This window comes from Poecile atricapillus, chromosome Z (genome assembly GCF_030490865.1).
Source record: "Poecile atricapillus isolate bPoeAtr1 chromosome Z, bPoeAtr1.hap1, whole genome shotgun sequence".
NCBI classification, from domain to species: Eukaryota; Metazoa; Chordata; class Aves; order Passeriformes; family Paridae; genus Poecile; species Poecile atricapillus.
The window spans coordinates 3,328,388-3,351,038 of record NC_081289.1 but is presented as its reverse complement, the minus strand read 5'-3'; the positions used below and the strand labels follow the sequence as shown (position 1 = coordinate 3,351,038).

The 22,651-nt window shown below is 42.2% G+C and overlaps 1 long non-coding RNA gene across 7 annotated transcripts in view; it reads right to left on the bottom strand.

The window, feature by feature from the left end:
* The window catches only part of LOC131592577 (uncharacterized), a 124,275-nt gene that overhangs the window by 100,056 nt on the left and 1,568 nt on the right, over positions 1 to 22,651 (bottom strand). The gene's annotated exons all lie outside the window — the stretch shown is intronic.

The window sequence follows — 22,651 nt, the reverse complement described above, 5'->3', positions numbered from 1 at the left end:
TTTCATCCTTCTATGAGAGAAATGAACCATCACATCTGATTTTATTTCCTGAAACTGTGGAGTCTTTTATACCTAGAGAGGATACAGCAGATAGACAAGAATCTTAGAGTGAAGGAAACAGAAATTAAATGGAGATAGCCAAGCACGACTTCTCTCCATCACAGTATCCAACAGTTCCCCCCTCACCTTATCTTTACATCAGTCAATTACCAATGTCTTAAAATTATATAATAATAATAATAATATATAAATTATATAATAACAATATTGTTACCCACATAACACAAAGTGCAAGATTGGAACACCTAATACTATTTTACTCAGCATTTGGTTAGAAAACCAAACCAGAATGCCAAAAAAAGAACCCGAAAAGAAACCCAGCAAACTCAACGCTTTCTCTTCTTTAAAAAAAAATTTTTTAAAAAAATCAACTCCTAAGTTTTCTAACCAAAAAAGAAAATTACCTCTTACTGAGTATTTGCCACATTGAGATCCAGAAAAGCTCCTGGGCTGTTTTAACATGCACTTCACTAACTTTGACCTGGTGTCATCAAGGGGTTTGATTCCTTAGTATCAGGTCTGATCACCACACTCCCTTCCAAGCTTCCTAGTTTGTCATTCCTGTTACTGATTCAACTGTATTCCACAGAAGAGAAAAACACCCTGAACAATACCAAGAATAACATCCTTCCTTTCCTGTTCAGATACATTTATGTCAGTCATCTTCCTCTCCCAAGAAATTTCAAGGTATCTTCTGAAACATGGAGCCATAATTCCATTGGAACTTATCAGTCCTGTGGTTAAGGCAAGCTGAGCAAGCTTCACCCTTAGTGGCCAACAGCTCCGAGATAACTGAGAATAAATGGAGCTGGAAAATTCTCTCTGGATATCAATTTGCACTGTTTCTCTTGGAATAAAAACCACCTGACCAACCCTCATATACTGTGCAGATTTCAGCCCCCATTTCTACACAAGATTTGATTTATTTCTTTATTTCTATTCTATTCACATTATATAGGGTGCACACTTTCCTTCGTTCTTCTCTTGTTCTGCAACTCTCTGTTTCGATTCAAACTTGAAGAATATGTTATCAAATAACATCAAATATTGTTATCAAATTCAACAAACTGACTAAAGCAAATGAAGGGAACAACTGAAGGCCCTGGAAAATTGTGTCTGGGGAAACCGACTGCCAAATGGCCACGGACACGCTCTGTACTTTTCCACTGTTTGGTTAAAAGCTGTCAGGTCACATGGAGAGATGGAAAAGCCTTATTTAATCCCATGTTGGTTCAATTACCTTTCATCTTCAATAAGCCAACTCCACTGGACTGCAGCATCTATTTCCCGTAAGACAGCTAAAAAAACAAGTGTAAAACACTCTCTGCCACCCAAGGCACTCTGTGTGACTGCTGCACCCTGGATCTCCCCTCCTGCACCCTGCAGCTCCATCAGAACTGTACAACAGATGGATTGGGGTAAAGCCCCTGAACATGAACTTCTCTGCTCCAGCTCTCAGAGCTATTTACATGACAATACAAACACAAAACGCACAGAGAAATTGCTCTCCTGTTAAACCAAATCCTTCAGGTCAAAACAAAACATTATGTTCCAATATTGACAGCTGCACAATGTACAGTTCTTTGTCATTCCCAAACTTGCCCAGTACCCCAATACTGCTACCACCTGTGGAACTCAAAATCAGAAAATCCACTTGGCAACTAGAACCATTTTTAGTTAAAAAAAAGTCAAAAGGGTGAAAAAAAAAAAGGATGGAAAGATTTTAGTGTAAAGTATGAGGGAAAAAATATAAAATATTGATTACAGCAAAACTAAGACATTTACTACTGGCAAATAGTTGATATAACCCTTTGATTGTTTGTTATGATGGTAAAATCAATTCTACAATTTCTGTTTTATCCTTCAAATTTTCAAAAAGCCAAATGCAGATGACTTCTTGAAAATTTTGTTACTTGTGCAAAAATGGTTTCTTACTTTTTAGGCTTATACTAGGAGAAACTGGCAAAAATTAGAGAGAAACACCAACAAATCTACAATAAAGCTACAATTACAAGACCTGATTCTGTACACCTTTACTGTGTAAAAGACGCCAATCTTAGCAAGACAGTGTTTCAAACACAGAGTTTTTCACCAGCACTAATGCACTTCTACACCAAGGCAAACAAGTACCAAATCTGATTATTCACTGCAACAACAGCATAAAAATCCTGAAGACTTGTGGAGAGAAGGAAAGCCTTCCCCTTTACCTGTTGGTTTGGGGTTTTTTTTTCTGGTCTTCTGATTAGAGCAAAATATATGCTTCATGTTTGGTGTATTTTGAAAATAAACCTGCAACAACTTGAGAGAAGCACTGCAGTTCTGGCAACCAGCTGAGAAAAGCTCATCTATAGCAACCTTCTATTTCAGCATGTCTGAACTTCCTCAGCCCCTGCCCCTGTTCAGCAATTCCTTCCCCCACCTCACGTTATCCAACCTGGGAAGCTGAAGGCAGAAAGCTGCTTCATCCCTGATCTGCTCCTTGCAACACCTCACAGGGCTGCAAAACGCAAGTCTGGCAAACCTGTCGTCACGGAGCCCAAACGCTGCAGAAATTAGGATTTCACGTGTGAGTACACTCCTAGCGGCAAATGCACACAGGATCCTCATGTGCTACGCTACAAATACCAATACTCACAGGAGTGGTGCCATCTGCACTGCTCCTTTTGAAGTGTCTGCCCCTCAGATGGTCGCCTGCTGTAACCTCCTGCCTCCCTCCATCCTGCCCTGCTCCTGCTTCCAAGTGTGCTCCAGCTGTCCATCCCTCAGTCTCACAGCTGAGTTTATGAGGATTTAATTTGATATTACTCACAGAGCAAGAACTCAGTATTGATCTGTTGTCATTGCTCTCAAAATCTGAGTGATTATCTTGATGCGCCGCCTTGAATGACTTCCACTGGACTTGCTTTTAGTCAAAGGTTAAAAAATCTCTGTTGTAAAACAAAAACCTGATCAAATTGGCGTGTGTAATTGAATATAACTCACAATGCAATTTTTAATTTAAAGAGTCTGAATAATCAAATATCTGCTTTGCTACAACACTGCAAATATTCCATGGTAGTATAATTACCCTCTGTGTTAACACCCTGACAGTACAATCAACTACTCCCTAGTATGAACAAGAAATGTACTTCAATATTTAATCATCCATACTTATTCCAGTAATCGAGTGTAACTCCTCAGTATACAGCATTTCATTCAGCTTTTGGGGGAAAAAAACCCAAAAACAAATCAGCAAAACCCCTCCAACAAAACTCAACCCTTATTCTTAGCATTCTACAATTCAGTGTTGCAGCTTCATCCTCATTCTCCTCATTAAATTAAAAAAGATCCTCATCTTTCCTCTGGGTAGTAATGGGAGGTCTCATCTTCACCTTCCGTGCTCAGAATTTTCCAAAATTCAAATTAGATCATCCACAACACCAGTGCAGACCTCTAATGACATTATACAGTGCTCATACATCAATCACTGTTTTGGGTATTCCACGCTATTTTTAGGATGAGTGATTAAAAGGTCTTTTTAAAAATCATAAAGACAGACTAAGAAGCCTCAGTCATTAAAACTTCTGTAGTAAATAAAAAGAACCTGAACTACTTTGCTGAGTCAGGTCCTACTCCAGACTTCTAGAGTGCTGCAAAATACAGAAAATCTCTGCAGGGTCAGAAAATAAACTGGCCCTGATGAACCTTGACAATTTAGCCCAAATGATGAAGAATTAATTGACCCAAGAGGCTGACGCTTGAGATGTGCAGAGTGCCCAGTCTTGTCCACACAGTCAGAACAGACATTTGACTCAAGAGTTTGGAATGAGGCTGGATCCTTGTTTTCCAGCAACTGAGAGCCTCATACAGAACACCAAATTTTTGTTAGAAGGCAGAGACTGATTCCACAAAAAAATAGTGATAAAGTCAACTGAACTGAAGGGAATACAAATGGATGGACATGTGGCCTGCAGGAAAAGTAAAATGCAGGATTTGTAGCAAAGATGAAAGAAATGTGTGAAAAATTAAACTGTTTTAGACAAAGACACTGAGGGAAAGGTGAAGCAGTGTGTCCCCATACAGAGATTTTGACAAAACAACTATGCAACAGTTCCAGACCACGCGTTTTTCATCAAAGGGAGATTCAGTGGTTTTCTTTTTAGTCTGAGGCAATGGAACTACAGAAACAAGTTTCAGTACTGAGGAAAATGTCTCCCGGTGATAGTTTATGAAGCCAGAGATGTAAAATCACATTAATTCCACAAATACTATTTTTCAGGAAGATATGGTTCAATCTTGACCATCTACCACGGCAGAACAATTAGGACATTTTCAAAAGTGACTTAGAATTGGCTTGTGCTACTTTTTGTAGCCTCGGGGACTGTAAATTTGGGGAGTGAAATGATGCATTTTCACTTTTACACATCACAGGCACTACTACCAAAGTAACAAGATTTATACACTGAAAGCCTGTAGGATTCTATTCTATGCAACAGCAACGCAGCACACTTATTAAAAATCTCCGTCTTAGTTTCTCTTTCTCTCCATCTGGTGTTATTTCCGTGCATCCTTCAGTAACTTCAAATTTGAAACCATTTTTCATTTTCTTGTGTCATTTTATTTGAAGCATATGCTTCAGTTATCATCTTTGTCTGCATGTGTGATATCAATAATGATTCTATACAGAAAGAGTCAGATTCCAAAGTCTTTATTAGGTAACAGCTTGCCTCAGCAACATGGGCAGTCTACAAACTATTTAAATCAATTAGACTAATTTCCATATTACTCAACCTGACACAGACACTGTACATCACAATCTAAGTAAACACATATAGACATGTAAAATAAAAGCTATTTGCAAACACTGTGAAAGACCACAAACAGATTAAATGAAGATTACAGCCAACGCCGCATCAAATCCCAGCCTGTGATCCACTCACACCCTGTCCTGACCAGCAGGAAACACCACAGACATTTGACAGAAAGGTGCAAGGAATTCCTGCAATACAAAGCTGTAAAGTAAATGGGGAAAAAAGGGACCACTTCTACCTAAATTTCACCTATTTCTGGCGGACTAACACCCTCGAGAATCAGTGTTCTGCTTCACCGACAAAGTAATCCCCGGAGATTTCCTCATGTCGTTACATTCCAGTTTTGTCCATTACAAAACCCTCTCTTTTAATTTCTAGTAAAAGAAAGTATCTTAATTAACACATTACTATATGGCTCCCATTCAAGACAAAATTTTCCAATACCAAACCAGTTAAGAGGAAAAGGTAAACAATTAGTTCTTTAATATCACGGTCTGTGTGTCCTCCTAGTGATAACTATCTGAAACTGCACTGATTCGCTGCTGCGAGCTCCTGTCCTTGCTTTAACTCTTCATTTCCTTCATTTCACTTTGATTTTGGGAAATTCCAGCTGTCAAGCCCCATACTGCTCACTGCTACTCACCCGAATAAAGCCCCCCCAAGCTCAGCACTAGGTATTCACTGGGGATAAAATCAAGATGTGAAGATAACTAGTAATTACTGCATAGTGGATGTAAAACCAATAAAACAATTTACCGTTTCAGAAGAACGTACTAAGTGCAAAGTACTTCAAGGATTAGGCTTTTAAGCAACATAGAAAACTGATTCCAACACAATTTTCAGCTAAGTCTATGTGCCAGTTTCACTCAAAGATTAAACTTTTAAAAAGTGAATAAACACAAATGTTGCTCCAATGTGATCATTACTGAAGATTCATGAACTTCAGTTTCATTTCTACAACGCAGCTGGACTACAGCTCTGCAGGCCAAAGGCTTTAGGTCACTTTATCTGAACCCTTTCTTATTACAGGTTATTGCATTTCATCCAAAACAGAACAAAGAAGAACTTTATCTGAGTTTTTTTTCCACCTGTCAGGTGACTATGCACTCACCCTAGAACTGACAGAAAAAAAAGAGATATTAAAGAGATATTCCCAGATTATTTCAGATGAATCACAACACCACCTACAATAAAATGCAAAAAACATCAAGGGCTCTACCAGACTGAAAAGAAAGTTCACCTGGATCCGAATCCAGTACAACTCTTTGGCATAACCTGCACTTCTTATGACCACACTGCATCCTCCCTAAGACCCAGGATAAAAGAGAACACACACCAGAAGATGTTGGTGTCACAGCTACAAGTTTAAAACCCAGAAAATGAGAGGAAAAAAAAAAAAAAAGAATAGCATCAACACAACAGTGAACACAGGCACATTGAGGGAGTTCCAACCCCTGGTTCTTCCTACAGGGATGACAAAAGCCACAAAGTTGAATTTTAGGAATCTCACTGTTGTACAGGCAGAAGAGGTTTCAGACATATAAGGGTTATGACAGACAAGCTATTGACAAATGCTAATTACCAATAAAATTACCATGGAAATTCACAGGAATGTTGCCAGCTTTAGGTTGACAGGCAGCAAGTCTTTCTGGAAATAGAGTTTATAGCTGTTATAAAACAGCATGATGACTGGCTAAAACCATAGCATTGTTAAAAGTGCTTGTAAATTTAAGAACTATTTGTATTTAAGAATTTCCCATTGTTATTACTTCTGTGAAGTCTGGCAAGTTTCAGTATATTGTGATTGGTCATCAACAAAATAACCTGATTTGAAATGAATATGTTACTAATCCCAGAAATTCACATTTATCTTCAACCCTCAAACTGACACATGATGTTCAAACACTCATTTTCACAGCAAAATGTCTATATTTTCATAAACTGCAACACTTAGATCATTTATAAATCAAAGCTCTCCTTCAAAAGTGTTCTAGCTAGACATTACTCTGCTAGGTTAGGTATTAGCCATAAGTAGTATTTTAGCTAATTAATATGAAGAAAAAAATCCCCACAGAATAGAAAAAAATATTCAACTCATATATGTCATCCAGGCATTTTAGGATTATACTGTTTTTAAAAAAAAAAAAATACATACACTTTTGAATTATTTCAGTTCTTCTAATCTGGTTAAAAAAAATAAAACAGACATAACTCTATTAAAACTACTTTTGAATTCTAATTTTTCCTTCAGACACACCTTTCATCTTTCCTGGTTCCCACACATGCTGAGCTGCCACAGTTTAGTTAATTTACATTGCTCTATGAGGACCATATTTCACTTCAAAGAATGCATTTTGGTTGGAATCATCTCTTTTACATTATAAATGTCATACAATCCAAAACTCTGTTCTATGTGATGAGTAATAAAGCTTGGCTTCTTGTTTCCTTTATCACACAAACACATATATATGCTTGTGCTTGGGGGTTTTTTATTATTGCCAAATCCTTCATGTCTTACAGCAATTTGATGGCTACTTCCATCTCCTGAGCAACAAGAGACAGGACAAGAAGAAACTGCTTCAAGTTCCACCAGGGGAGGTTTAGGTTGGATATTCTGCAAAATTTCTTCACCAAAAGGGTTGTTAAGCATTAGAACAGGCTGTCCAGGATAGTGTTAGAGTCCCCACACATGCAGGGATTTAAGGGATGTGAAGATGAGGCATTTGGAAATTATTTTTTTGCCAGTGCTGAGGGAATGGTTGGGCTCCATGACCTTAGAGGTCTTTTCCAAGCCCACTGATTTCATGATTCCCAAACATAAAATTTAGAAGCCACCGACAGCTTGAGAACTTTGCATTAAAAAAATAAAATTACTTAATTTCAACAGGTTTTGCAAGTAAGTAATTGCTTCTTACATACTTGAAACTCAACAGGAAAAGAGGAACACAGAGCAGTTTTGCTGATGCTGGTTTTACCTCACTATTTCAAACCTGACTGCATCACTTATCAATGCATGACTCACATTTTGCTAAAGCCTGAGACTGTCAATACTTTCTACATGTCAGGCTATGTGTTTAAGTTGTTTCCATGTTTCCACTGCCTGATTTGGGTTTTGTGAACCCAATTTCTTTGTGGTACCTTCTCCAGTACATCCTGTGCCCTCTGCAGCACCACCCTCATCCCAAGGGATCACTACCCTGCAGTGCTATTCAAGCTCTGGAGTAGAATCGAGAATCAGGTGGCCAAGGCAGCAGCACGAGAATGAAAAACAAAAACCAGCTGATTTTTCTAAGAAGTACATTTTTAGATCTACCACGTAAAAGAAAGTTTTCAGGAAGCAGCTCGTACCGGAAGCCAGTGACCTCACAGCTTCATGTAAACACCACACAATTACAGCATGAAAAAATGCAGTATTTTTTCGCTGCCACTCTCTTTTAGCATGTTCACTATTCACTCAACGCTTCCCAATTATGAAAACTGCAGATCAAAGGAACTGGGTTTTTACAGGTCTAAAAATACAGATCAATGCAACACTCGTGCCATATCCAAGCAGTGAAACACCATTAAATCTCTGTAATATCACAACCTTTCAATGATTTTCTTACATTTTAAATATTAACTCCCATTGTGCCAAGCCCCAGCAGGCAGATGATGTGACAGCCACTCCAATCACCAAAAATCCATATATTTTCTACCAACCCATCCTTTTCCTTCCTTTCCAAAATACCTGTCCCTACCTCTTACCCACCTTCTAAACCATCATGTCCCTTAATTACCCTGACTTCCCTCATTGTTACAAAGGACAGAACCAGCTGCTAAATACCATTACCTACAATGACAGCTGTGCTCCCCCATTCTATTTCTGATATGAATTGACTGAAGACTATTTATTTATCATTGTCTGACACGTGTTAGAGTGGCTTTCAGGTTCTATTTATCTTTTCATTTTCTACAAAAGGTTTAATCCTTTCTCAATTCTTTATGTTGTCTCTTCTTTAACGAACTTAGACCAGCATTTGAATTTGAAGCCTTCATTATTTCTACCCAAATAACACAAAAATGTAATCACTCTCTTAAGAGCTCTTCTACCACTGATTTGAAAAACATCCCACATTTCTCCATTCTCAAATCTGCAGGATCTGTCTGGTTTACCTCACTGAGCAGAGTATTTCCAAGTGAGCTGCAACACCTCCAAGAAGAACTGGACCTCACCATCCACTTTTTAAATCCACCCATGTATACTGGGACATGTTTTAAGTCTTGCTAAAAAAGAACATGCAAAATCCAAGTTTTTTCAACACAGAGGCTGCACTAAGTTCTTCATATATAACTGGTCATGGTCTTGTTAGTGGATGCATGTAGATGCTGAGAATTATAAATCTGTCAGGGTGGGGTAAGTTTTGGGGTTTTTTTCCCCCACTAGTAATCCTGGCTTTTGATGAAACTGAGTTAGGAAAGGAAAACCAGGAGAATGTACAAAAAGAACTTAAAAAAACAGACTTAAGTAATAGAAGCGGGATGAATTTCAACCGCAGCAGATGTGCAGTCACATACCTGGGTAAAATACTTATTCCCACCAGGTGAACAGCTCCTTAATTTGGAAATTATGAAGGAGGAAAAATCCTAGCCCGTTACTATGTGACCATGGGTCATCAGAATGACACACCAGCTAAATAAAGCAACTGTGACCCCAATTTATGGCTGCCTGGAAAATTCACCTAATTACTGTACGTGCCCTGCTTAAGGGAACTGGATTCACACTGGAGCACGGAAAGAAAGGTGGTTTTAGGTAGCAGGAATGGCAGCAGATGGTTAAGCTCTGCCTTGAAACTGCAATTTCTGTGTTTGGCAGATCAACCTGGCCACTTCACTGCAAGTTTAAGAGGACCAAAAAAACAAAGAATAAAGGACATTGTCTGACCAGCCTTAGACCTAGAACTCTGACTTTTCAGTCAAGATCAGTGTCAGCAAACACAGGACAGTGGTTGCTGGTTCTTGCTGCCTCCCAGAACCGGTGAATCCCTGCCTGGAAAAGCTCCGTCCTCTGCTCCATCCATAGTTTGTGTTCAAGCATTCAATGCAGGAATCAGCTGAGTGGAGAGAGAAAAAGCAGCACCTGCAGCCTCCACACTGGAAAACAACATGAGAGCCCCAGCTCCAAAATGAAAGGCAGGACCATGAGGTTTGTGAGGCAGGAAATGGAGGGCGAGCCGAGCACTCATTTCGTGCAGCCTCAGCTGCAGCAAACAACAGCAACACGATTAAGAATAGTTCCTTAAATCATGTTTGTGCTTTGATGAACGATTCCAACTGCACGTCAGAGCCCAGCACAGCAGGCTGAACTCACCACAGACGTTCTGGAGGAATAGAGAGATCCTCAGGGACACTGTGTCCCATGCTGGTTTAACTGTGCTGGCTGCAGGCAAACCAAGGTGCAACGCCAGCTCTGAGCTGAGCCAAGAATGCAGAGCAGGCACAGTTTGGGGCAGTCAGGAGAATGGAAAATTCAATACTGAACATAGACTAGAGGCTTTGTTTGCTTACCTGACTGAAGAGGTAGTAACAGATATAATTCCTGGTCATAAAAGCATTTGAGTAATAAATACGAGCAAAAAGGCATAAGGCAAACTCTGCAATTATCATTAAAAAGTGAGCATGAAATGGCTCTTCAAAATGTTAGGCTGGCAATTTGATGATTTTCAAGATCCTGGATGCTCTGAAAATTGTAATCTTTCCTTTAATTCCAATAATGGAAGTAAAAAAACCCCGTTCTTAAGATGGAGTTTGATTATTTTAAAGTACAAATTATATAGCAATTATACAACATCAAGCTTCCTATATCAAGTGACAAGACTTAGAATCCTAGGAAACCATTTCCAGTTCAATATTCTTACTAGCAGTTAGCATTAATACTGCAGGAATATCACAAACACCATCAGCAATAAGTATCTTAGACAGGAAGCCAAAGTAAGGAAAGAGAATTATCCAATACTGATGAAATAATGAACAAAACTGACTCAATCAAAAGTTCTCATATCTAAAATAACCCCTTCAGCAATAAAAAAAAAATAAATAACAGGAACTGCAAGATCATCCTTTAGAAAGCAAACAAAACCAGAAATTCTAATTCTCTGACTGTAAAAAAAAGTCTTAAAGAAACCAAAACATACATAATAATGCAAGGAGAAAGACAAATGGTCACTAGCTATTAATGGAATACATTAGTGAGAACAGGAATATATGGACAATGTTTCTTCATGTTTTTTCAAGTCCAAATGATGAGTAATAACATTTGCCACAATAGTTCACTTGTTATTTCATCAGTACAAACATACACCACTGCTACTGAGCAAGTGAGAGCACCTCGAGCAGCTGAACTCCCCCAAACACATCAAAAGCAACACTTTTGACACCTTAAATAAGTTTTAAGATTCACACGTGCACTAGGGCAACATAACCTCACTGAAGCTCTAATTTAGACTAACGGAGAAGTAATAAGAGGACTGCTAATTTTATGGGCAAGCAGCCTAAAACATTTATTTGGAAGCTAGCAGTCCCTGGAGGAATTTCTACGTTGGTAATAAGTCAAACCTGAATACCCCAAAACATGATAATTAAAGGGCAGAACAAATCCTTTAAGAGAAAATAACCATAGTTACAAATGCATGGTAATGAGTCATGTTAAAAGAAAAACAAAATATTTCCAGTATGTGAGCCAGATGACTGCTGGACCACATCAGTTTATGGTAAAACACAAGAACAGATTTTTAAACATTTGAAGATAAGCTCTTCAAAAGCCAGCATTATCCCGGGCCAACACATTAATCTAGTGGTAACACAAAGACATATCTTTCCATGAAATCTGAATTTAAGATCCATGCATTATTCCTGAACTAACTTCTGCGCCACAGCTCCAGGCACTTCACATCCCTGAAGTTAATTCTTCCGTCATTTCTAAGTTTCCTTCAATAAAAGGCACCAAACCCTCCTGTGCTTACACAACCAGGTCGAGCACTAGCACTCATTAGGAAGAGCAATAAGCAAATCAACAGGAAGCACAGCCAGCTGGAAAGATTATGGAAGATCCCAGTAGAAATCCAACATGTAGGAAGATGAGAAGGCAAAGGTGGGAGACTCAGAACTACTGCCTTGTCCTAGAGCTGAGCACAGAATAACATCTTCCCAGATGGATAAACAGCTGTCTTTCCCACCAAGAGGTAAGTAATATAATACTACAATTATATAACAATAAAATAATGTAACACAGAGTTTATTGAAGTCAATTGATAAGCCCTTAAAGTTAGCAAAAATGCCTAATAATATGTACTAGGAACATGAATTAGTAATAAGCAGAAGTAATATAGAGAAGTTCTATGCACTCTTCAAATTTCATTTTTGTGTACAGAGGAACACAGTTTTGTTTGACTTTTTATATTAAGCTGTGGACTTGGCAGCACTGAGTTAATGGCTGGACTCAATCTTAAAGGTCTTTTCTAATTTGAATGATTTTATGATTCTAATCTGGTCTCCCTGTGTTAGCCACTTGTCTCTGCTTCACAGTCTCTGATTTTTAAATCTTACCCAGCTGAGGTTCCTGTGCTTCTACACTTTCAGAACTGGTGCTCACAGACATCACGGAGTCTCACAGAGAATCCCCTCCCTACCTCTGCTGTGCCCTCAGTGCTGGTGACAGTGACACACACACACCAAATTCCCCAGGAGCAAAGGTGGCTGTGGATCCATCTTTGGACATCCCTTTCCCTTCAGGGCTGGGGAATCCCATCCCCTGCTGCCCAGACCTCCTTCTCCTCATGTCCAAATCTTATTTACAACATTCACAGGAGATGAGGGACTTAGCAGCAGAACTGCAAATACAAACAGCTTGAATTCTGAGCTACCAGTGAAGCTGGTTAACATAATGTAATACTTAAATATGCTCTTATAAACCACAGGAGGGATTCAGCAGTAGATGGTACTATTAATATAAATATTATTTAACAGAACCCTTGAGAGACACAGAATGTAGAAGTAGAGGGGTCAGCTGAGTAAGATCAGATGAAAAAACATGTATTTATGATCTTCATCCATTTTAAACTAAATGCTAGCAGGGAAATTCATTCTGAAGTCAGTTCTGCAAGAAAGACTGCTACAAAAGCATTCTTAAAATCTAAGTATCCTGAAAACCTTCATCCATCTAGCACACACAGTGGAGATGCCAGGAAACCATTCCTTACAACCACGGTATGGGAAGTCACTTAATTACAGGCCCTATCAAGAGGAAAACCTGGAATTATTATTTTATAGGAAGAAATTCCTCCCTGCGAGGGTGGGGAGGCCCTGGCACAGGTTGCCCAGAGAAGCTGTGGCTGCCCCTGGATCCCTGGAAGTGTCCAGGGCCAGGCTGGATGGGTTTTGGAGCAACCTGGGATAGTGGAAGGCGTTCCTGCCCACAGCAGGGGGTGGCACTGGATGATCTTTAATGTCCCTTCCAACCAAAACCATTCTATGACTCCACAATCCCATTCCTCACTCCAGAAAACTCTAAGCTATGAACCACACTGCTGCAACTCATGGGAACACTGCCTTAGGCAGTGCTGAGAGCCTAGGATGGATTTTATCCATCCCTATGCTTTGGATTCCTGGTGGCAGTGATGGGCAGAAGGGAACAAAACACACATCAGGATGGAAAACTGATCTTAGGAGTCTGCCTGTGACTGGGTGAGGAGAGAACCTCCCTACTGCTGTCCTTCCCTGCTGGAATTTCTGCTCTTGCAGATTCTCTCTTTGCCTATCCAGAATCAACAAACCACAAAGATAACCCAGCACTCAGGAATGAGGCAAAGTCTCCTTTTGCTGCAGGAAAAGCAGAAAAACAACGGAAGAAAACAGACAAATCATGAATGCCACTTGCAGGGAAAGGACAGACTTATTAGTCACCTCATTTTTGATTCCTGCAAGGCAGCAGCAGCCTGAAAACAAGACCTAGGATGGACAGTGGCTGCAGGCACAACCACGAAGGAACATTTCAAGGGAAAAGTCGTGAGCTGGGAGAGAATCACTGCAACCTCTTTCAAAGACATGACGCGTATCTGTCCACGTTACCAGAAAGAACAATGAACAGCTGAACAACACAGTTTAAGATCTTTGCAAAGATTTACCTATCAAATATGAAAACTAAATAAGCCAAGCATAGTTTGCCCAGGAGAAATGTCGCAGGCCAGAAGAGGTGTCACTTTATACATAACATTAGAGCTATACAATAATTAATGTTGACACAACTCCCAAAGAGACTGCATCTGAAAGTCTCAGAGCTGACTTACAGTTTTCATCTAGTCAAGGAGATTTTTCTGAAGTAGCAGAATTAAAAAAAAAATAGATTACAATCTTTGTCTACCAGGAAATGTGCGCACAACATCACAAACCCATGCTCCAAAGCAGACTTTACTTAGGGTAAATACAATTTTTTCATGGAAACTGATCTCACAAGAAACTGCCAGAAGACGCATTAGCACTTTATCAGCTCACAGCATCTGGAACAGAATTAAACCTGTTCATGTTATAGGAGTACTCTGTAACTGCAAAAGAGAACATCAACAAAAGGGATAAATACAACCAGATATATCCTACAGAGAACTTGACTAGGAGAACATTAGACATGACAAATTATGTTTATAGTATTTACCTGATCCAGGCAACCAGGAGAATAATCTTCCATAAACCTTCTCAGAGTAACTCTACCTACAAGAACACAAAATTTGCTTCACAGGAAAAGGTTACAAGGGCTTGTTTTTCAAACTAGTGGTCTTTAAACGACCAGGGATTGCAATATACCCTGGAAAGGGGGAAGGGCACAAAAAAGCTGAGAAATGGAGCAACAAGAGTTTCAATTCGGAGCCTGAAATCTGCTTCAGGAATCATACTGCACTTCTGCTTGGAGTAGTGAAGGGCTGGATCCTGCCCTCCAGTGCACCACTGAGGATCTATTTTCCATGCTTCTGTAATTGAAAGAGTGCTCTGACAGATGCTGCTCTCCCATCACAATGCTGGAGGCCTGGGTTAACCCATCAAACATCCTTACCAGCATTCTTCGCCCACTGTATTACACAATTTTGGTCTCCAGTACAAATTATTGCTGCTTATAGATGTGACTCATTCACTGCTGAAGTAATACTGCTTTTGAGGAATTCAGTTTTATTCAACAAATAGCATTTCAGCTCACAATTCCCAGTTACGGCTCCACAGTCATCATGTCTGCCTTTTTTCACTCTGATATTCAGCAAGGACTTCCCCGTGAATGTCAGCACTTCCATTAACAACGACTGGGAGAACAGAGGTCCCTGCTCAACTTCCACTGAAATAGTACAGCTGAGCTCTGCCCTCCTTAACTCCTTTTAACATCAACACCAGCAATACATGAAACCTGAAGTTTCTTGAAAACCAAAAAGAAGGCCTTTTCCTAAGTCACAAAAAACACAATGGAAAATAAAATTTCACCCCTCACCAAAAGACCCGATAATAATTATCTTATTAATATAATAATAATCCAAAAAAAAAAACCACAAAAAAACCCCAAGAACCAAATAAAAATAAAAAGTATAAAACCACAAAAAAACAGACAAATAACAACAAAAAAAAATCAAAGAAAACCCACAACATATACTTGTGCTTTACAAGTTGATGAGAACATCAGATGTAGTCAGTGTTAGTAAGATTTCGTACATTTAATTGCTCCTAATTACTGTTTCATATTGTGTGAACACCAAACAAATATAAACCAAATTTAAGTGTATTTACGTTCGAAATACTGATTTTTTTTATCAATATTACTTTAAAAGCATCTGGATTACCAAAGCCAGACAGGGCTAACAATCCAAAGATTAAAGTTGTTTTATGGGAAAGGTGCACAACTCCCTGCCAGAATTAGTTGTGGCTCCAGGACAATAACCTTTGGAGAAGCAGCTGATCCCATAATGCTGGATCCACTGTTTGGCTTGCAGTTTATCCAAACAAGCAGCGGCTGCCCTGAACAGATGCCCGTGGACACAGACGGGAGGGAAGAGCAGGACTCAGACGCTCTGGCTGGAGCAGGGGCCCCTGCGGCAGCTCCAGGAGGACGGTGGGCTCTTGGAACTGGAGCTGCCAAGGAAGTGCCAAGTGCCAGGGACTCCATCCAGAGAGTCCACACAGCAATCCCTGGCGCTGCGGGTCTCCTCCGGCAGAGGGCAACGCTGGAAAAAGCGCCTGGGAAGGAGCGGAGTATTCCATGGAAGTGAGACACGGCCGGGATCTGCCTCGGAGCACACGCAGCACCGCACGCTGCGGGGTCTGAACGCTGCCGCTCCGCCGGGGCTTCTCCTCCACACGGATTTCCTTCCTGCCCTTGCGTTTTACAGAGCGAAAAATATACCTGCTGCTTTCCAGATTTGGGATCCTGTTCTCTGTGAGTGGGATAAACGTAATCCCGATTGCTCCAGGGTCCTGGAACACTGCCACGAAGCCAGAGAAATTAGGATGTAAGGATCTCCCAAGAGCTGCAGATGATCTATCAGTACCCAGCAGATGTTGACAGACGAACACTGAAGTTATGCTAAAATTTAAAAAAAGGGGTGGAGAACGACACTGCAGAATGATACAGCAACTACACCCTGCTCGGGAGCACTAAAAGCGCTTTCAGTTTACAAAACACATCCAGATAATAGCCAGAAATGTCCTTTTCCTCCTCCTGCTGGAAGTAAACACGGTGGCTGGAGGCTTCATCTCCCTCCCAGGAGACCTGACAGCTGCTCCCATGAGCTGCTGCGTAGCAAGAAATCTCCAAGTTCCAATAATCCAAACACAAGGATCCTTCTCCTGCTTCAGACACATCTCACAAGCATCTGATCACAGGTAAACACCTTCCTGTGCTGATGTAAATAATCATCACGATAAAACCCAGGCAAATGCTTGTTTTCCTTCTGAACCTCAGTCTGATTTTCCTTTGTTTCCTCAGCACACTGGAATTTATTCAAGGCCAGTACCTGCCTTCATTTTACAACTCTATTTTTGCAGAAGCTCCTGGAGAAGCTACTTTAATTGTGTTAAAATTCAGCAACCTGAGTATAATGCAAGTATTATTCAAAACAGGACATTTTAGGGGCATTCCATACACACTGCAATTAAATTAACACAAAAATCATCTTGCTTTTCTGAAAATCTGAAAGCTACCAAGAAATATACCCAATAACAACACAGATAAAAAAGAATTAGCCCTGATTCAAGGTATATTTTCCAGAGAGATCCAAACTTGCTCCACCAGTACCAGGAGAAGCTCTGTGGATGATATTCAGCCCAAGCTAATAATCATTACAAAAAACAAGGATTATTTCAGGCTTCACACTGAAATTGGTACATCTTGGTGTAGCTCACAGGTAAATTGGGGCAGAAATATCTAAGTTTTATAACAGCAGAAAATTACGTTTACTAGGTTTTCCTCTCCCCATCCTGTTCACCTCACCTTCCCCCCCACCCCCGACAACTAATTGCTACTTCTGATAATTGGCAAGATGACACAAATGAAAAGTAAAATAAATTAAAATAAATAATAATGCCACGTCACTATTATTGGCAGGCTGACTTCACACATTTTTTGTTTAGATGAGACTACTGTTCAGCACTCTGCACATGTAAGCACACCACAAGCTTGGCTGCAAGAGTGCGAGGATTTGAAATACAGAACAGAAAAAACACGATGACTGCTTCAGAATTTACCAACTCCGCTGATTTTCTACGCAATTGCACAATTTACGTTCCCTAATAGGACCTGCTCCTTACACAGGACACATTCAGAGGAGTGTTTGTAAAATCAGGGCTTGCAAGTGGTGTTATAAATCCCCTCTAAACCATTTGTTTCTCAATTTCCTTTGCTTATACTTGAGTAAATTTATGCCACAGTAAGAATTGGAAAAAAAAAACCCAAACGTTTACCATGGGCTTAGTAATATGTCATAGTTATGAAAAACTATTTCTTAGGTAACAGAACACAGAAATTCAGCCCACTGTGAGACAGAGTAGGACCATCTTTCCTCATCCAAATTACTTTCCATAAGTCATGAACCTCCATCAAAAGAAAACTTCAGTGCCCATATTGACCCAAATTATTTAAAACAGGAATATTACTACAATTATCGCCTTTTTTTGTCCTGCCAATTAGATCAGTTTTATGTAAGAAACTTGGATTTTCAGCTTGACTGCTTTATTACCATCATGAATATTTCTGCCACACAGACGTCACTACTTAAGGCATTTCCAAACTTACGTTTGGGAAGAAGCACAACACAGAGACATTTAAATTCCTTCCAGAGCTCCAAGAAGTTCATGATAATTCCTAAATCAGGACTGACTGCAAGTGTTAAATCCCCACGTCAGGAATCTACGGAAGGATGAAATCTCTGACCTTGGTAAGGGTAAAACTCAGCACAAACAACTCCCATTTCCAGCCTCGCTGTTAGACAACAACGCTACGTCTGCTGGCTGAGGTGCAGCATCCTGAGGGACTGGAAAAGGACAGGGGATTTTTCACTGCATTTGCGTGAAATCCAAAGCCGAAAGAAAAATATTGTTTATGCTGAAATTCACGACAAAGCGTTGCAGCCCCATTAATTCCATCTCCAGCCATTTAGAAAACCACGAGTCAGGATCCAAAATTATCATCAAACGGACTTGAAAGAACTGCTGGAGAGAGGTTGCTTTTTTAAAAAAAAAAACTTTGAATTTCAGCATTCCTGTTTGCAAGTGCTCTAACCCTTTATGTGTCAGTATTTTCAAGCTCATATCCTGGTGCTACCAATAATTCCAGGAGCAAAATGTTTACGGAAAAACACCGTGCAAATACAGCATGAACTACAGACAGTCATGCTATACACGAGGTCAAAAAAACATGACCCTGTGTTTTTATTTATAAATACAAAAGAAATATAGTAAACATGTGATTACAGCAATTAAAATCTAGCTTGGATTAAAGAAATCCTCTTAATTTTAACAATGTAACAGACTAATACAGCATAAACAAACACATTTTTAAAGTAAGATCACAATTTCCCTTTTTATTAAAACTGAAGAAAGGTTTTACTACTTCCTACTGCAAAACCAATACAAACACTAATTTAAATATTTCCTTTTCAGCTGAATTTTGAATACTTATGAAGACTAAAACAGCTACCTTTTTGCCACTGAAACTGACACGGCATGAGACCCTAATACGACATTTTTTGAGTACTTCAGAGAAAAATGGGGATTGTTTATATAAAAAGTAGAGAGAACTGGCACATTACCTATTTTTCATAGCATTTTTTTTCATATACATTGTATTTGTCACCAAAACAGCTCAGTGGAACACAGTGTGCAGCACACATTGTGCCTTGTCATGAGCTGACAGCAAATGAAGAGAAGGTGAACCAAGTTGCAAAACAAAAGTATTTTTTTTCCCCTTCTCACCGCCTGAGAAGATAAATGATCTTAGTTATATTAAAGACAAATGGGATATGGGATCCAAAGGGCTCGTTTTACGTTAACTGCATCTCACCAACAAAAATAGAGAAAGCAATTTCCTGGTGCATCAATTCCATGCCAGCACTTCCATGTACATGCTGAATTCCAAGGCACTGGCACACCGTGCACCTCCAGGTATCCTCACATCTCCAGCACGTCAACTGCTCCCTAGCAATTTCCTCTATTAAGGGAGGGCTCTTTCCCCCCCAAAAAAATACAAAGGTAAGGTGGATATGCCAGTACAAACCACCACGGCTGAATAAACATCTTCCTGTAGGTAACACCGTGTCAGATTACTCCTGTAACCAACACAAAGCACCAGCTCTCTCTCATATGACGTGTGTCACCACCCCAGTTCTTTCACCACTACAGTGCCCCTCACTCCTTTCTGTAATTTCTTGTTATTTTAAGGCCAGATTTCTTTCCTCACCCACAGCGGTCAGTATCTGGAAGTTCTCATCACTTCGGATTGCAAAGAATTGTACCAAAAAAGTCAAGATGGAAGAGAAGCTGAAGAACGTGAAGTATCATAAAGTATTTCTCATCCATTTACCGGACTAGACCAGCATAAAACTGCAAACCTCATCTTTCCATCCTCCTTCTCATATTCTGTATTTATAGGGTATTAAAATCCTCCTCCCTCCTAAGCAAAGACTTGTTTCTAGTGCAATACCAAAGCAGTTTTTAAATATCTGCGTACAGTCCTCAGCATTATAAAACCCTCTCTTCCTCTTCTCGACCCAGTCTCGTTGATCTGCTGTTATTTAACTCTTGAAGGCTACTTGAGACTCACCACGTTACTAAAGGTTATGTAACTCTTAAAAATACACTAAATTTTACATTTTTAAGCCTTACAATAGAAACATACACAACAAAACACAGTTGAGAGGTTTTTTCCCACCCCTCCTCCACTTATTCTAAACCAAAACATCTCAGGGATCTAGAATAGTGGATTTCTTTTTTTTTTTTTTTACCAGCTTGTCGGCCACAAAACCTTTAGCAGTGCACAAAACAGTATAATGAACATAAGCCTACAGAAAACACAATGTCCTTTCCTCTGTGGCTTCCCACTGACCCTGCCTGAGTTGTCCACTGCCTGCAAAGCCGAAAGCTGCTGATCTAGAACCGAGTATCCTCTTACTGGTTGCTCTGCCACCCGAGAAGTTGCATTAAAATGGCATCACGTTCCTTAACTCCAAACTGACTCGCCTTTCTCCACATAACCTATTAACAACCCGTCCTCCAGAGCGTCTCATAAAACCTTACTCCCAGGAACAACCACCCAAACCAAAACACCATAGTTTAAGACGCCTCGTTTTGCCACGGATTTGAACGTGGAACAAGTCCTGCACACAGAACACTGCCCAACCCACCTATAAATAGGCTCAAAGCTCCAGGCTCAGGAGACTGAGAGCTCCACATGATCCTTGCAGCGTTCCCCGGCTTCACCTACATAAGAGCTGTGCCATAACACTGCCGGGCTGGGCAGACACCAAGCTGCTGCTGTGGCTTATGCAGGAGAGCACAGAGGGAGGGGAAAGAAATAAAAAAAAAAAAAAATCGAGGAAAAAAAAAAATCACTGGGCATAAACAGCTCTTCTCGGGAGAGAAACACCTCCCTCTCCGGAGGCCAGAGCCAGCCACGGACAGGCTGTCACAGCTCGGCCATGACAGGAACAGCCAGGGACAGGCCCTTCAGAGAAGGTTTAATGGGGCCAGGGCCGAATGGACGCTCATGGTGAGCACAGGCCTGGGGGCAATGGCAAGCGGGTCCTGGCCACATTCCCTGCACAGGGGGTATTCAGGCTTGGGTAGGCAGCCAGAGCCAAACCCAGTCAGACTCCTTTGGAAAGGGGGCTTCAGGCTCCTCCCAAGCTGGCAGCCAGTTCTGTTCCCTATCAGACCCCACATACAGGGCAGCTCCAGACCCCCCTGTTCCCAGTCACTTGCCGTGGACAGGAGGGCTCCAGGCCCCAGAGTGTCACCCCATCAGATCCTATAGGCAGGACACCTCCAAGTCCCCATCAGATCCCCCCACCCCCAGACAGGAGAGCTCCAGACCCCCATGGAACCCATCAGACCCCCAAGGACAGGAAAGCTGCAGACCCCATGGTCCCCATCAGAGCCCATGGTCCCTGTTAGAGCCCCATAGTCCCTGTCAGAGCCCCAAGGACAGGAAAGCTCCAGACCCCATGGTCCCCGTCAGACCCCCCAGCCCCAGGGCCACGTGACCGGCCCGAGGCGCCGGCACGTGGCCCCGACCGTAACAAACAGGCGGGTGGGCGAAGAGGGGCGATGAAGGGGGGGCCGAGTTGCGCTGCGATTGGTCGGGAGGGCGCGGCGCGCGCCGGGGGGGCGTGTCCCCGCCGCGCCGCCCCCGGCGATTGGCCGGCGGGGGGGCGCGGTGGGCGTGGCCGCCACCTCCCCCCTGCGCCCCCCCCCCCCGCGCCCCGCCGCCTTGGTGCAGTGCTGAGGAGGCGCCAGGCGGGGGCCGCGCGCGCTTTTCCCGCCCTCGGCGGGGCCGCCGGGACCCCCCTGAGGGCGCCGCTCCCTCACACCCGCCATGGCGGCACCGCCGTCACCCCCGCACCGCTTTCGGCACCCGGAGCTGCGCCACTCAGCAGTCCGCGGCTGCCAGGTCTTGTCCCCGCACCCCACTTCACTCTCAGCCCCGGCAGCGCCTCCCGCCGCGAGTCCGCGGAGTGCGAAACCGCTCTGACGCTCCCCACACGACCAGCGCTTCGGCCCTTCTCCCCGCACGCACCCACCTGTGGGGCGGCCTCGGCTGCCTCCATCATCGCCCCGCCGGGGAGCGCTTAAATATCCCCTCGGCGGCACCGCCTGTGCCACGGACCGGGTCTGCGAACGGCAGTGCGGCCCTCCCCGCCTCCCCCCCCCCGGCCCGGCCCGCCCCGCTCCGCATCTTGTTTTCTCCATACGCACTTGGAAATGCGTATGGAGAAAAGCGGGACCGGGGGGGGCACCGCTGTTATTCCCGCTTTATTCGGGATACCCACGCAGCACCGAGGAAAACAACGCGGCGCAGCCCCGTCCTTTCTCCACCCCCCCCCACCACCACCACTCCGCGCTGTCACTTGGCTGCTTCCCCCATGTCGCGACGCGCACACCCCCCTCCCCCCCCCCGCCATGTCGCGACAGCACCCTGCGCACCTGCCGCGCCGCGAACCCCCCAGCTCCCGACCCGCCCTGTCCTACCGGGGTGCGGGGAAAGGGACGCTCGGTTCTCCCTCCCCGGGGGAAGCAGCGAGGTGCCG